Here is a 12,128-nt window from a genome sequence, read left to right on the forward strand (position 1 = left end):
TGCTCCTAGCCCAGTGCGATAGATGTTTCCTGTCGGCCTTCCAGGCTGTCTTGGGCTGGAAATCTCTTTCACTGTGTCATTTTGTGGCTTCTGCTGCTCTAGAATTTGTTTAATATGGGCTATGGGGGTAGAGCTAGAACAGGTCCATCCTTCTACTCCGCCATCTTGGCTCGCCCTGACAGTCTGCTTTTAGAACCAAGTTTTAACACAGATTTCTCTGCCTTTAAACATTTTATGTTTGCAGTAGTTAAAATTAGCAGTGACCTGTCAGAATGAACACCTGAAGTATAGATACACACACATATGTGATGAAAAGATTTCCCATCCCTTGGTGTGAAAATGCTTTCTGTGGTCAGGTGAACGCTTGATGATGCTGCACTTTGTTATGGCCTGGACCCTGACCGTAGCACTCTAAATATTTGGGAGTCCGCTGGACTGCAGCTTCTTGTTGGAACTTGTTGAATACATCAGAAGAAGGCCAGGAAGTCACTTCTAGTCATATGTCTACTGGAGTTGAGCAGGTTTTTGAAGATATTTTTATTTTACAATGCATTTCCTAAGGTTGCTGTCCAGGTTTACAACTTTGTGCTACGTTAGGGTTGAGGTGCGCCACGTGGCCCTAAAGCAGCAGCATTGTGGCACAAGGCAGCCCACCACTTTGGGCCCTCACTGTCGAGAGCATGTAAGCAAAATAATCGCTTTTCATTTGTGCTGCTGCTTTATTTTATTAAAGAGATAAATTTCTAGCAGGAATAAAAGAGTTTAAACTAATGTCAAGAGGTCGAAAGTAGAAAAAACGATACTGAGGAGGACTGAAAAGAAACCCTGGACTCCTGGAGCTGTATGTTCAATACAAAACACTTCTTTATATTTTTTGAGAACAGGGACTATTCACCTGGTGCCTAAGGCAGTGCCTTGCTCATAACATGTGCTTAGTAAGTGTTTGTTGAGTCTCATTGAATAATAAATGGAACCTTTGTGCTATAAAATCTTCAGGAATGAGGAAATATCGTATTGACTCCAGAAAACAAATCTGGGAGAACTTCACCCATACGTTCAGACTCTCATTCTGCTTGTAGATATGAGGCAGACTGAACAGGACACAGAACCTGTTCTTGCTTGGTGACAACAGAACCTGTAGACTAGATTAGAGAAGCACATGTTAGTCATCAATGTTCTAAATGGGAGATTTTCTTTTCTTGAAAAAGTGTATTTTTATTGATATGTTTTTTAATACCCCCCAATTTTTTGATGTATTCTTCTTTCCTCTGCCCAGCTGAGGAAATCCTCTGTTCCTTTTCCCCCTTTTTTTTTGTTTCTGCAGTTTACCTCTCCATCTTCCAATCCCCTAATTTGATCATACACATGCCCTACAGAATGCTGACTGTCATCATTACTGTCTGTGGGTCGTTGTGGTCTGTTTGGGTCACCCTTTCTGCTGCTTCTCCCTACCATGCTCTCATCCTTATTTACTCCTCCCCGTCTTCATATTCCTTTTCTCTGCAGTGTAGCCTTTGAGTGGCAGTGAGTTGGTAATGGACAAAGAACTGACCAAATGAATGAGCAAAATCTGCATTTTAACCTCTGACACATACTGGCTGTGTGACTTCAGGCAAGTCAGTTAGCCTCTTGGTGCCTCAGGCAGTGCTCTAAAACGAAAAGTGGATGACCCATTGCAGTTTTGTATTGCTGGCAGGAGTTTCCTCACTGGAGAGCTCACCATACTCTTGAAATTACATGATTGGGTGGTTTTGGAGGAGGCTGTAACCTCTGCCTTTAGGGAGACGTAGAAGCTGATGGAGCACTAGAATTTAGGAGCTCCGAGTCAGTTGTTCACACGAAGTCTGGCACCATTATGATGAGCCCTCAGAGGGGCAAACTGGGCTAAGTCAGAAAAACAGAATGTGTCAGTATGGGAATCAGGCCTGGGTGAGATAGGGATACCAGTCATCAGAAGAAAGAAAAACAGATGACACTGTCTCCCCTTCATTCTGATTCTTTTAGCCATTAACTAAAATCTAGCTTTTCCCTGACGAGTCCACATTTTTGGCAGCACACTTCAATTCTAGCTCCTCTTTCCTATTCCTCACATCTCACATGAGCCTGGAAAAGCTGGCATAGTCCTTGCTTCTCATTCCTGCCTCCAGATTCTCGTTCTGCCATGCTTCTTCCAACAGCTGTTACCTGCCAGCACATAGGTCATTTTTCTACCTTTTTCAGTGGCTTTGATGCTTAGTCTTTTTTTCTCTCCTATTTCCTTGGGGGGCTTCAATATCGAAATTGCTGATTCTTTTAACATTTTATGGTTCCTGGAATTCGTGGTCCACTTTACCTTCACTCTACTGTTACCCACTGGACTGGTCCCATTTTAGACTCATCATACCTGAAACTATCCCTTTTACAAAAATCAGTAAGCAAAAATCTGCTTTCTCTTTTACCCCCAAAGTTGAAGAAGAGAGAACAAGAGAAGCCCTCTTATCAATTGGGGAATGGCTGAATAAATTATGGTATATGAATGTAATGGAGTACTATTGTGCCATAAGAAATGATGAACAAGAAGACTTCAGAGAGGCCTGGAAGGACTTATATAACCTGATGCTGAGTGAAAGGAGCAGAACCAGGAGAACTTTATGCACAGCAACAACCACAGTGTGTGAGAGTTTTTTCTGGTAGACTTAGATTTTTGTAATAACACAAGAACTTCTGAAAAAAAAAAATCCCAATGGTGGACCTCAAGGCAAAATGCCTTCCACACTCAGAGAGAGAAATATGGAAGTCACTCACATAATGTAGCAGATCATGTTTGTGTATGTGTATCTGTTTGTGTATCATGTTCTGATTTGTTATACGGATTCTTCCATTTATCTTAGTCTGACTACATAGCATGACTATAGTGAAAATATACTCAATAGGAAAGTATATGTAGAATCTATACAGAATTGTATGCAGTCGTGGGGAGGGAGGGAGGTAGTGAGGGGGGTGGGGAGGGATAAAATCGCAATTGTATGGCAGTGATTGTTAAACGTTAAAAAAATAAAAATAAAAAAAAATAAAAAATAAAAAATAAAAAAAAAAGAGAAGCCCTCTTACACACACTTACAGTCAAATAAAACACACGTCTGCATCGTTCATGTCTGTGCTTTTATCTCTCTGTAAGGAGGTGAGTAGTATATTCCATCATCTCTGAAATCATCTCTTCATAATTTCTTGTAGCACCATAGGACACTGTCAGATTTATATGTGATATCACAGTGTCACCATCGCATTTATATTTCATAACTTGTTGAATCCTTCCCTAATTCATGGGCCCACCCTTGGGGGCCACCACAAAAAGAACTATGAATATATATATTTTTTATATCCCTAGAGTTTGTTTATCAAATGAGCTAATATTTGTCAAGCCCTTAATGTAGTGCTTGGGATATGTAGTGGGTCCTTAATAGATGCTTGTTCCCTTTCCTTTCCCTCTCCTTTTTCTTAGGAATAATTCCTGCCAATATCCATTCTCCCTCTAATTCCTCCTCCCTTTCTCCCCTTCCCTCCTATTTCCCCCTTGAGTAATGTATATTTCTATACCCAATTATGGATGTATGTGTGTGCATTCTTCCCTCTGACCAGTTGAGATGAGAGTTAGATTCACCGTTTCCTCTTTATTTCTGTAGATTTCTACTTGTGCACCGGGATTATGTGAGATGATTTTGCTTAACTTTTCTCTCCCTTTCCTCCCTTACTATATTCCTCTTTCTCTTTCTTTTCCATTCTTTTAAAATCATCAAGCTATAATAGAAATAATGTTTCATTAGAATTCTTCTATAAAACCCAATGGTGATAGAGTTCTGAGGGTTTACTTATTTTATCTCCTCATCTTAGATTGTAAGCATTTTTGTTTTGTCATTGGGAAGTTATAATTATTTGTTCATGTTTCTCTTTTTATGTTTCTCTTAACTCTTGTGTTTGAATTTCAAAGGAATGTTTGGTCTTTTCATTAGGATTGCTTGGAAGTCCTCTTTTATTAAAAGTTCGTTTTTCTCACTATAGAATGATAGTTTTTCTAGTAAGTTATTCTTGTTTATAAGCCTTTTGGAATATCATATTTCCAAACTTTCCATTTCTTTTGAGTGGTGACTCAAATTCCTCTTTTCTGCATGCTTGCATTATTTTTTCTTTTATGTGAAAGCTCTAAGTTTTGGCTATAATGTTCCTGAGAGTTTTCCTTTGGGTTTTTTTCAGGAGGTGATGGGTGGATTCTTTCTACTTTTATTTTGTCCTATGGTTCTAAGAAATTTGGATAGTTTCTTTTATAGATTTTCTTGAAACATTTTTTGTTTCTTTTTTTGGTCATGGTTTTCAGGAAGTCTAATAATTTGTTTTAAAAAAATTACACACACACATACACAGATATATATTTCAACAAGCAGAAATCTGCCTTCTCACCCTTCCACACCAACTCTTTCCCCCTGCTTGAGGTCTAAAGGGAAAATTACATATAGTTAATCAAAACAAATTTCCATATTGGCCGCATCAGAAAAAATCATCTCATTTTGTTGCCTCTCAAGAGGTAAGTAGCATGTTTTCTCCTTAGTCCAGTGACTTCTCAAATTCTCTGTCCTGGATCTGCTTTTCAAGTCATTTTTTTTTTGGCCATTCGATACCTTACATTTTCTTCTTTTTTTCAGTCTTTTGACTTTATTTTAATATTCCTTGTCTCATGGAGACGTTAGCTTCCATGTGGTAGATGATTTCTTAGATCCTAACTAAAATATTCTGATTTTTGATCCCTCCATTCTTTCTCATTCTCCCATGTCATCCATGTTATTCTGGTCCGACTTTCTTCTTTGGGCCAGCTTGATTAAATTGTCAGCCAGTTCAACAAGCCTTGAGCTGATAGGCCCTTAGCTCTTCCACCGTTTCTTCCCCATCAATGCTTAGCTCTCCTTCCGTTTTTTTGCCTCTTCTGTTCCTGTTCTCTAGTAAGTGAAACCTTCGGGAAGAAAGCATCCGGACTTATGGACTGCATTCCCTGAATGTGTGTTCTGTTTAGTCTGTATTGGACCCTTGCTGCTGAGTAACAGGCCTTTTATCCATCCCATATTGATCATGACTTGGACTGCAGTGACTCTTCTAAAACTTCTCATTTCCCCTTAAGCCTTCAATTCCAATCTTTCTTTCCCCTCTCAAGAAATAACCTCATCTTTTTTTAAATTCATTTAAATTCAGGAGATTGCACCCCTCCCCCACCAAGGCCCCTAATCCATACTTCTTCTCAATTGCCCTTTTACTCTGGAGGGCAGGCTTGTACAATATCCTCGGTATTGTTCTCAGTTCTTTACTTGCACTCCGTGTATCCAGTCTGTTGGCAAAGTGTGTTGTTGCTGCCTTTATAACATGTCCTTATAACGTGTCCTTTGTTAACTCACCTAGTGCCTACAGACCTTCACCACATTTTCTTTCCTAGATTATTGGAATAGCCCTCCAGGTGGTTTCCCTACTTGAAGTCTTTTCCCCATTCCATTTCATCCTCCACTCAGCTGCCAGTGATTTCATAAGGTGCTGATCTCATGATGTTATCCCCCTCCTCCCTCATTAAACTTCAGTGACCCCCATTTGACTTGTAGGTTCAAATAAAAAATCTCTGGTGCTTACAGCATTTCAGAGTCTGATGTTTTCTTACCTTTCCAGTCTTCTACTACATTTTGTTCTTTACTCTTATGATCTATTTATACTGCCCTACCTTGTGTATACACCAATCCCTGTGCTTTTGTACTGCTCTCCCCCACACCTGCAGTGCCTTCCTTCCTTACCATCGCCTCCTTGCTGCTGACTTCCTTCAAGATTCAGCCTTCCCTCGGAGATTACCTTCTATCTTGTGTATATCTTGTATGTGCATAATTATTTTCTTATTCTCTCCCTCATTATAATGAGCTCCTTGAGAGCAGAGAAGACATTTTTGCCTTTATTTTTATTCACAGAACTTAGAGTGCCTGATACACAGTAAACCACTTTAAAAACCTGTTTGACCAACTGGCGACATAGTACAGTGAAGAGGACCTGATCTACTTACTAGCTATTTAACGGCTTTGACAAGTAATTTAATGCTTACAGACCTCTGTTTCCTCATCTGTAAAACGAAGGTGTTTGGACTAGATGACCTCTGCATCCCCATCGATTTGAAGTAATGCTATGATCTATAATCTCATGGCATGATCCTACTCCTCGCTTCTCTGTCCTTATTCATGTTTTCACTTCTCCATGCCCAAGGATTTATTCTTCTTTAGCTTTAGCTGAAGCTCAGTCCTTTGTGTGTGGCCTTGGTTCGTTGTGTCCCACGTCTTCTCTTATCTCATTCCGTTGTGCCATCACTCTCTTTCCTTTGTCCTGTTCAGTCTCCCATCCTGCAGTCCCTCAAGCTGTTCTCTTGTCTCTTCTTTCTTCCTTTCATTACTAAATAGCAAGGAGAGAAGTCTGCAGTGGCTCCTGCTATAGCCTGTTTGTATTCCCACCTCTCCATTGAAACTTCTGTCTTAAGGTTCCCCCCTGCAGTCCTCATCTTTTCCCTCCCTCTCGCATTTTGACTGATTGGTTCTTTACCTGTTCCGTCTTGATGCTTTCCATTCCTGATGTTTCGGTAGCACTTCCTTCTTCTGCTTTTGCTCGCACCTTTTTTGACTATTTCTTCATCTCCTGCCCCATCCTCCTGCCCTGTAAGAGAAGTTTCCACTCTTCTTTCTTTCTCTGAATTTTCATCCATTCTCATATCGATGTTTTTTATCTGTACACAGATGACTGTCAGATCTCTGACCTCTCCCTAGAATTCCAGTGCTGCATTCACAAAGCTGTCCGTTGCTTCTCCCTGTCTGTCCCTTCCTCTGTTCGTCTCAGTTTTTTGTTCAATTAGCAAGCGTTTATTTTCTCTCCTAAACAGCAACCAAAAAAATCATCATGGCAAATATTTGTAGTCAAGGAAAGCAGATTGTCTTGTTGGCCATGACCAGAAACATGTCGCATTCTGTATTTTGAGCCTTCACCTCTTTAGGCAGGAGGTGAATAACATGCTTCACATTTATTTCTTTTGAATTGCATTCATCAGAGTTCTCAAGTCTTGGGAAGCTGTTTTTTTTAAAGTAATGTTGTTACTGTGTAAATTGTCCTCTTAGTCCTTATTTGCTTCTGTAGCGGTAAATTCGAGTTTTTACAGATTTCTCTGAAACTGCCCATTTCACCGTTTCTTACGGTGCAGTCGTTTTCTGGAACATTTGTTTGCGTATTTGTGTAACACTTCCCAGGGGGAGGATGCCTTGTTGGCTTCTAGTGTTTGCTGCTCTGGACAGAGCTGCCGTTGTAGGCCTTTGCCTGTTTCTTTGATCTCTTTGGGCTTATAGGCCTTACGTATCCCTGGTTCAAAGCACATGCTCAGCTTATTGATTGTTGGGGCATAGTTCCAAAGTGTTCTCTGGAATATCTGGACCAATTCACAGCTCTTCCGTCAGTGCATTAGTTTGCTTGTTTTCCTGTAGTCCCTTCAATAATGAATTAATGAAATAATCTGTCTTCTGCCAATTTGATGGGTGTTATATGGAACCTTAGAGTTTCTTTAATTCAGAGGTGCCATATTTGTAACTTGTAGACTGCTTAGTCCTTAGTGAGGCGGTGACCAAATTAAAACATACTTGGGAAATGTTTAACAAAGTAAAAGTACTGTACAATATAGATGATGCCAATTTATGATTTTCTAAATCACAATGTGGCCCGTAAGGATCCTACTTGACACCACTGCTTAATTCAAATTTTGCTTGTGGTTGTTATGGCCTAGATTTCTTCATTTGATAACTTTGTCGTTTCTGACCATTTTGGCTCTTGTTCTTACAGATTTGAATCAGTCCCATATATATGTTAGAAATGAGACTTGTATCAGAGAAACTTTCTGCAAAGATTTTTTTCCCTAGTTATACTTGGTTCTCTTGTAACTTTAACTGCATTGGTTTTCTTTACATAAAAACTTTAAAGTTTTCTTGGAGTAAAGTTGTCTCTTCAGTCTTCTGTGATATCACCTCTCCATCCTTGTTTGATCGTGCACGAACTTTTCCCATCACCATAAATCTGAAAGTTAATTTCTTCTTTGCTTGTCTAATTTGTTATGTCATGGGTGGTGTATAAGCCATGTTCATTTGGACTAGTGTGAGACTCTATGGTGTGAGGTGGAGGCCAGTGCCTAATTTTTGTTAGACGACTTTGTATTTTTCATGGCAGTTTTGTCAGATAGTAAATCTTTACCCTGTTAGTTGGCGTCTTGGAGCTTTTCAAACACTCTACCACCGTTTATTTGCTTCTGTATGTTAAGTATCTAATTTGTTCTAAGAATCAAGATCTCTTTTTTAAGCTAGTACCAAATTACTTAGATGACCCTGTCTTTGTAGTATAATTCAAGGTGTGGTACTATTAACTGTCTTTTTTTTCTCAATTTTTTTTCATAATTTCTCCTGAGATTCTTTTTGTTGTTGTTGTTTGTTTTTTAATTTAATTAATTTCTTTTCAGTGTTCATCAATCACTTCCTTAAGATTTAAATTTTCTCTCCCTCCCTCCCCCGACCTGAGACGACTTGCAGTCTTATGTGGGCTCTACACATACATTCTTATTAAACACATTTTCGCATTAGTCATGTTGCACAGAAGAATTAAAACGAATGGGAGAAACTATGAGAAAAACCAAACCAAAACAAAACATCACACGAGAAGATAGTCTGCTTCATTCTGTGTTCCTATTCCACAGTTCTTCCTCTGGATGTGGATGGCCTTTGCCTCAAGAGTCCTTCGGGAGTGTTTTAGGTCCTTGCATTCTCTTGAGAGTCCTGGCCTTTGTTTTCTTTCCCTAGCTCTGTAAAGTACTTCTCTGGTAGTTTGGTTGATACTGTCACTTCGTAGAAGTTTAGCTTTTCATTCATCTCTGACTCTTCCTTCTCGTCCCCATATCTGATCACTCGCCACAGCCTTTTAATTATACCTTCTTTTCTCAGTGTAGCCCATGCCTGCCTTCCCTGCCTAGCAGTTTATCCCTTGTAACAATGGATAAAAAGGAAAAGGAAAAAAGGCAGCTCAAAACCAACCAGGAAACCATAGTTGGTACTATATGCGGTGTTTCTGCGGTTCCCCACCCACGCAAGAAGAAAGGGAGCCACGTTTTCTTACCTGTTCTCCAGGGTCAGGCTACGCAGTCGTTCTAATGACAGTGTTCCGGGCTTTTTTTGATTCTTTCCATTTATATTATTGTGGTCATTATGTGTAAGGTTTCCTGGTCCTGTTACTTTGATTTCTGTCAGTTCATGTAAGTCTTCTCCATTTCTGTATTTTTTATTATGTAATATTCCATTACATTCATGTACCATAATTGTTTTTAGCCATTCTCCAGTCAGTGGGGATCTATGTTGTTTTCATTTCTTTGCCACCACAAAAAGGGCTTCAATGAATATTTTGCTGTGTATGGGACCTTTCTTTAACCTCCTTAGGGGAATACACACACACACACACACACACAAGTGTGTGTGTGTGTGTGTGTGTATGTATATGTGAGTGTATATGTGTGCTTAAAATATATATGTATGCCCCAAGGAGGTTAAAGACAAAAGAAAGGGGTGTGTGTGTGTGTGTGTGTGTGAGAGAGAGAGAGAGAGAGAAAGAGAGAGAGAGAGACAGACACACAGACACAGACACAGACACAGAGACACAGAGAGATTTCTGGGCCAAAGATTTGTCAGGAAATTGGGAATTTAGAAGAGGAGAATTCAGGAAGTGAACAGGTGGCTATTAATGTTAGAGAAGAGGATTGAGCTGTTTGCATCTTAACTAAAGGTAGATCTCATAAGGACTAGAAAGAATATACTTGTGTGGAGATTTGCTCATTTGAGAACAGTGTACAGATATACCCACTGAATAGGATACGATAGAGAATGATAGATGTGGCATAGAAATACAGATAACAGTGGAGGGGACTGCAAAACAAATGAAAAGAAAGACTGGATTGATAATTCATGACCTCAGATATTTGTAGAACATTGTGCAGGGTGTGGAAAATAATAAAATTGAGATCTTAACACCAGTAAATAAACACAGTCTTATAGATATAATCTAGATTTAGTTATAGGATATAACATATTTGGGGGAAAAAGTTAACTAGGCTGGACAGTAAGTTAGCAGTACCTCAGCTTCACAGAGGAGTGGCATTTGAATTGGGCTTTCTTTATTTGCTTTACCAATAGTTTAGCTTTTCACAAGATGGAGAAAGTTCACAGGAATCTTACTCAGATTCAGATTTAGATGAGCAAGGTAGAATTGATAAATGAAGTAGAAACACTGAAAACGTTGATAGAACATAGAACATCTTAGAATTACCAGGGAGAGAACACTCAATGGAATATCATATGTAACCTAGACTTGAGGAGAATTAGATTGGAAGAAGTTTGGTGAAGATAAGTATACTGTCATGGATTGACACCCACTGAGCAAAGTCACTCAATTTAGGAGAAATAGGAAATGAAGAACAAAAATTTTTAAATAATTTTTTTCAATCCATAAAACTATTTTCTTCCTGTTCATCCCCCCACCAAAAAGACAAGAAAAAGAAGACCCTTGTAACAAAGATGCATAGTCAAACGAAACAGCTTCTCACATTTGTCACGTCTAAAAAATATATGTCTTATTCTTCTACCTGAATGCATTAGCTCTCCCGTCTTGCTTCATGGCTGGTCATTGAGCTCGTTAGAGTTTTTAAAAGGTATGTGTGAACAATCTTGATGAAGAAGATAAGGAGGAGAAGCCTCAGACAGCAGTGTGACTTATAGAGAACTTACTGATTATGGAATGAAAAGAGGGCATACCAAAAATGGAAACGAGGCTGTACAAAGGAATCGCTTAGTTCTGTAAGAACAGGGAATGCAGGCAGCTTGTCAGGAATGTTATAGAGGACTGTTATGCTTTAGGCAGGAAATTTTATTAAATGATCTATTTAGTTTCATTTTGTAACAGTAATGCTACTTTTATGCAAATTGTAAAATACTGAACGTTTTGTTGCTCTCACAGTTTAAGTGTATTTTGGAGACTCTCTCTTACTTAGACGGGATGATATTAGGTCTGTCAGTGTAATCCTCTTTGCTATGATTTTTTTGGGGGTGGGATTTTAAGATTTAAATAATTCAAGAAAAGATTAGCTTAATTTCTTTTCCCTAATATTAATCTCCTTCTATGTGCAGGATACACTGTGCTAGGTATTTCTAAAGCCAAGGCCTCTGATTTTAGTACTTGTCTTTCCTAAAAGGTGAGAATTAGTTTGGAAAAAGGAGAGAAGAGACACTTTCTAGTGTATCTTTATAACATTAAAGACTTGCTTTGAAAAAAGAGTTCTTAAAAAGTTAACAACAAATAAACCACAAACTGAAAGAAGTTAATAGTTGGTAGTTGAATAGCAGAACAGGTTATGGGGTAGTTTCTAGGATAAAGTTGCCTATACAGTCATTGCTTAAATTCATCTATATTCATCTAAGGGTTGTAAGACAATATGGTGAGGAAATGGAAATTACGAAGGAGACATGACGCCTGGGAATGGTATGACGGGAGGAGAATTTGGGGACAAGGGAATAGAATGGTTCCCAGTCGGCCTCCTTTAAAGTTTACTCTTTTATTGCTTATTTTGTGTCTGTCTTTTTCAGAAACACCATTTCATTTCACTTTGCCTAAGGAAGATGATGTTATCCCACCATTGACCAACACAACTCCACCTTTGATTGGGCATCTTAAATTAGGTCCAAGGAGATACAGTACTCCTATTGATGAGTGATATGAAACTGACACTCTTTGAGCTAGAAACTCTGAGGTGTCATCCTTTATAAAAAGGATATCCTTAGGACCAGCGAAGAAATTGGGACTGGGTTATATCATTTATTCTTCTTGCTTCAGGAGTAAACTTTAAAGAATGTGACTGACTGCAGATCTTCATAGTCTCATTCTAGTCCCATTGAGGATCTGGTGACAGTTTCCAGTTTCTTACATTTTGATAATTTTTTTGACCTTTTAAACAATATACCATTTGTATAGTAGAAGTTGACCGTGCTTGCTTTTTCACAGAAGATAATCAAGGTGTA

At 38.9% G+C, this 12,128-nt stretch overlaps 1 protein-coding gene across 9 annotated transcripts in view; it reads left to right on the forward strand.

Annotated features, from left to right (window-relative positions):
• LOC140513769 (TP53-binding protein 1-like) overlaps positions 1–12,128 on the forward strand; it is a 130,744-nt gene that overhangs the window by 61,585 nt on the left and 57,031 nt on the right. The gene's annotated exons all lie outside the window — the stretch shown is intronic.

Source organism: Notamacropus eugenii, chromosome 7 (assembly GCF_028372415.1).
Source record: "Notamacropus eugenii isolate mMacEug1 chromosome 7, mMacEug1.pri_v2, whole genome shotgun sequence".
NCBI lineage: Eukaryota > Metazoa > Chordata > Mammalia > Diprotodontia > Macropodidae > Notamacropus > Notamacropus eugenii.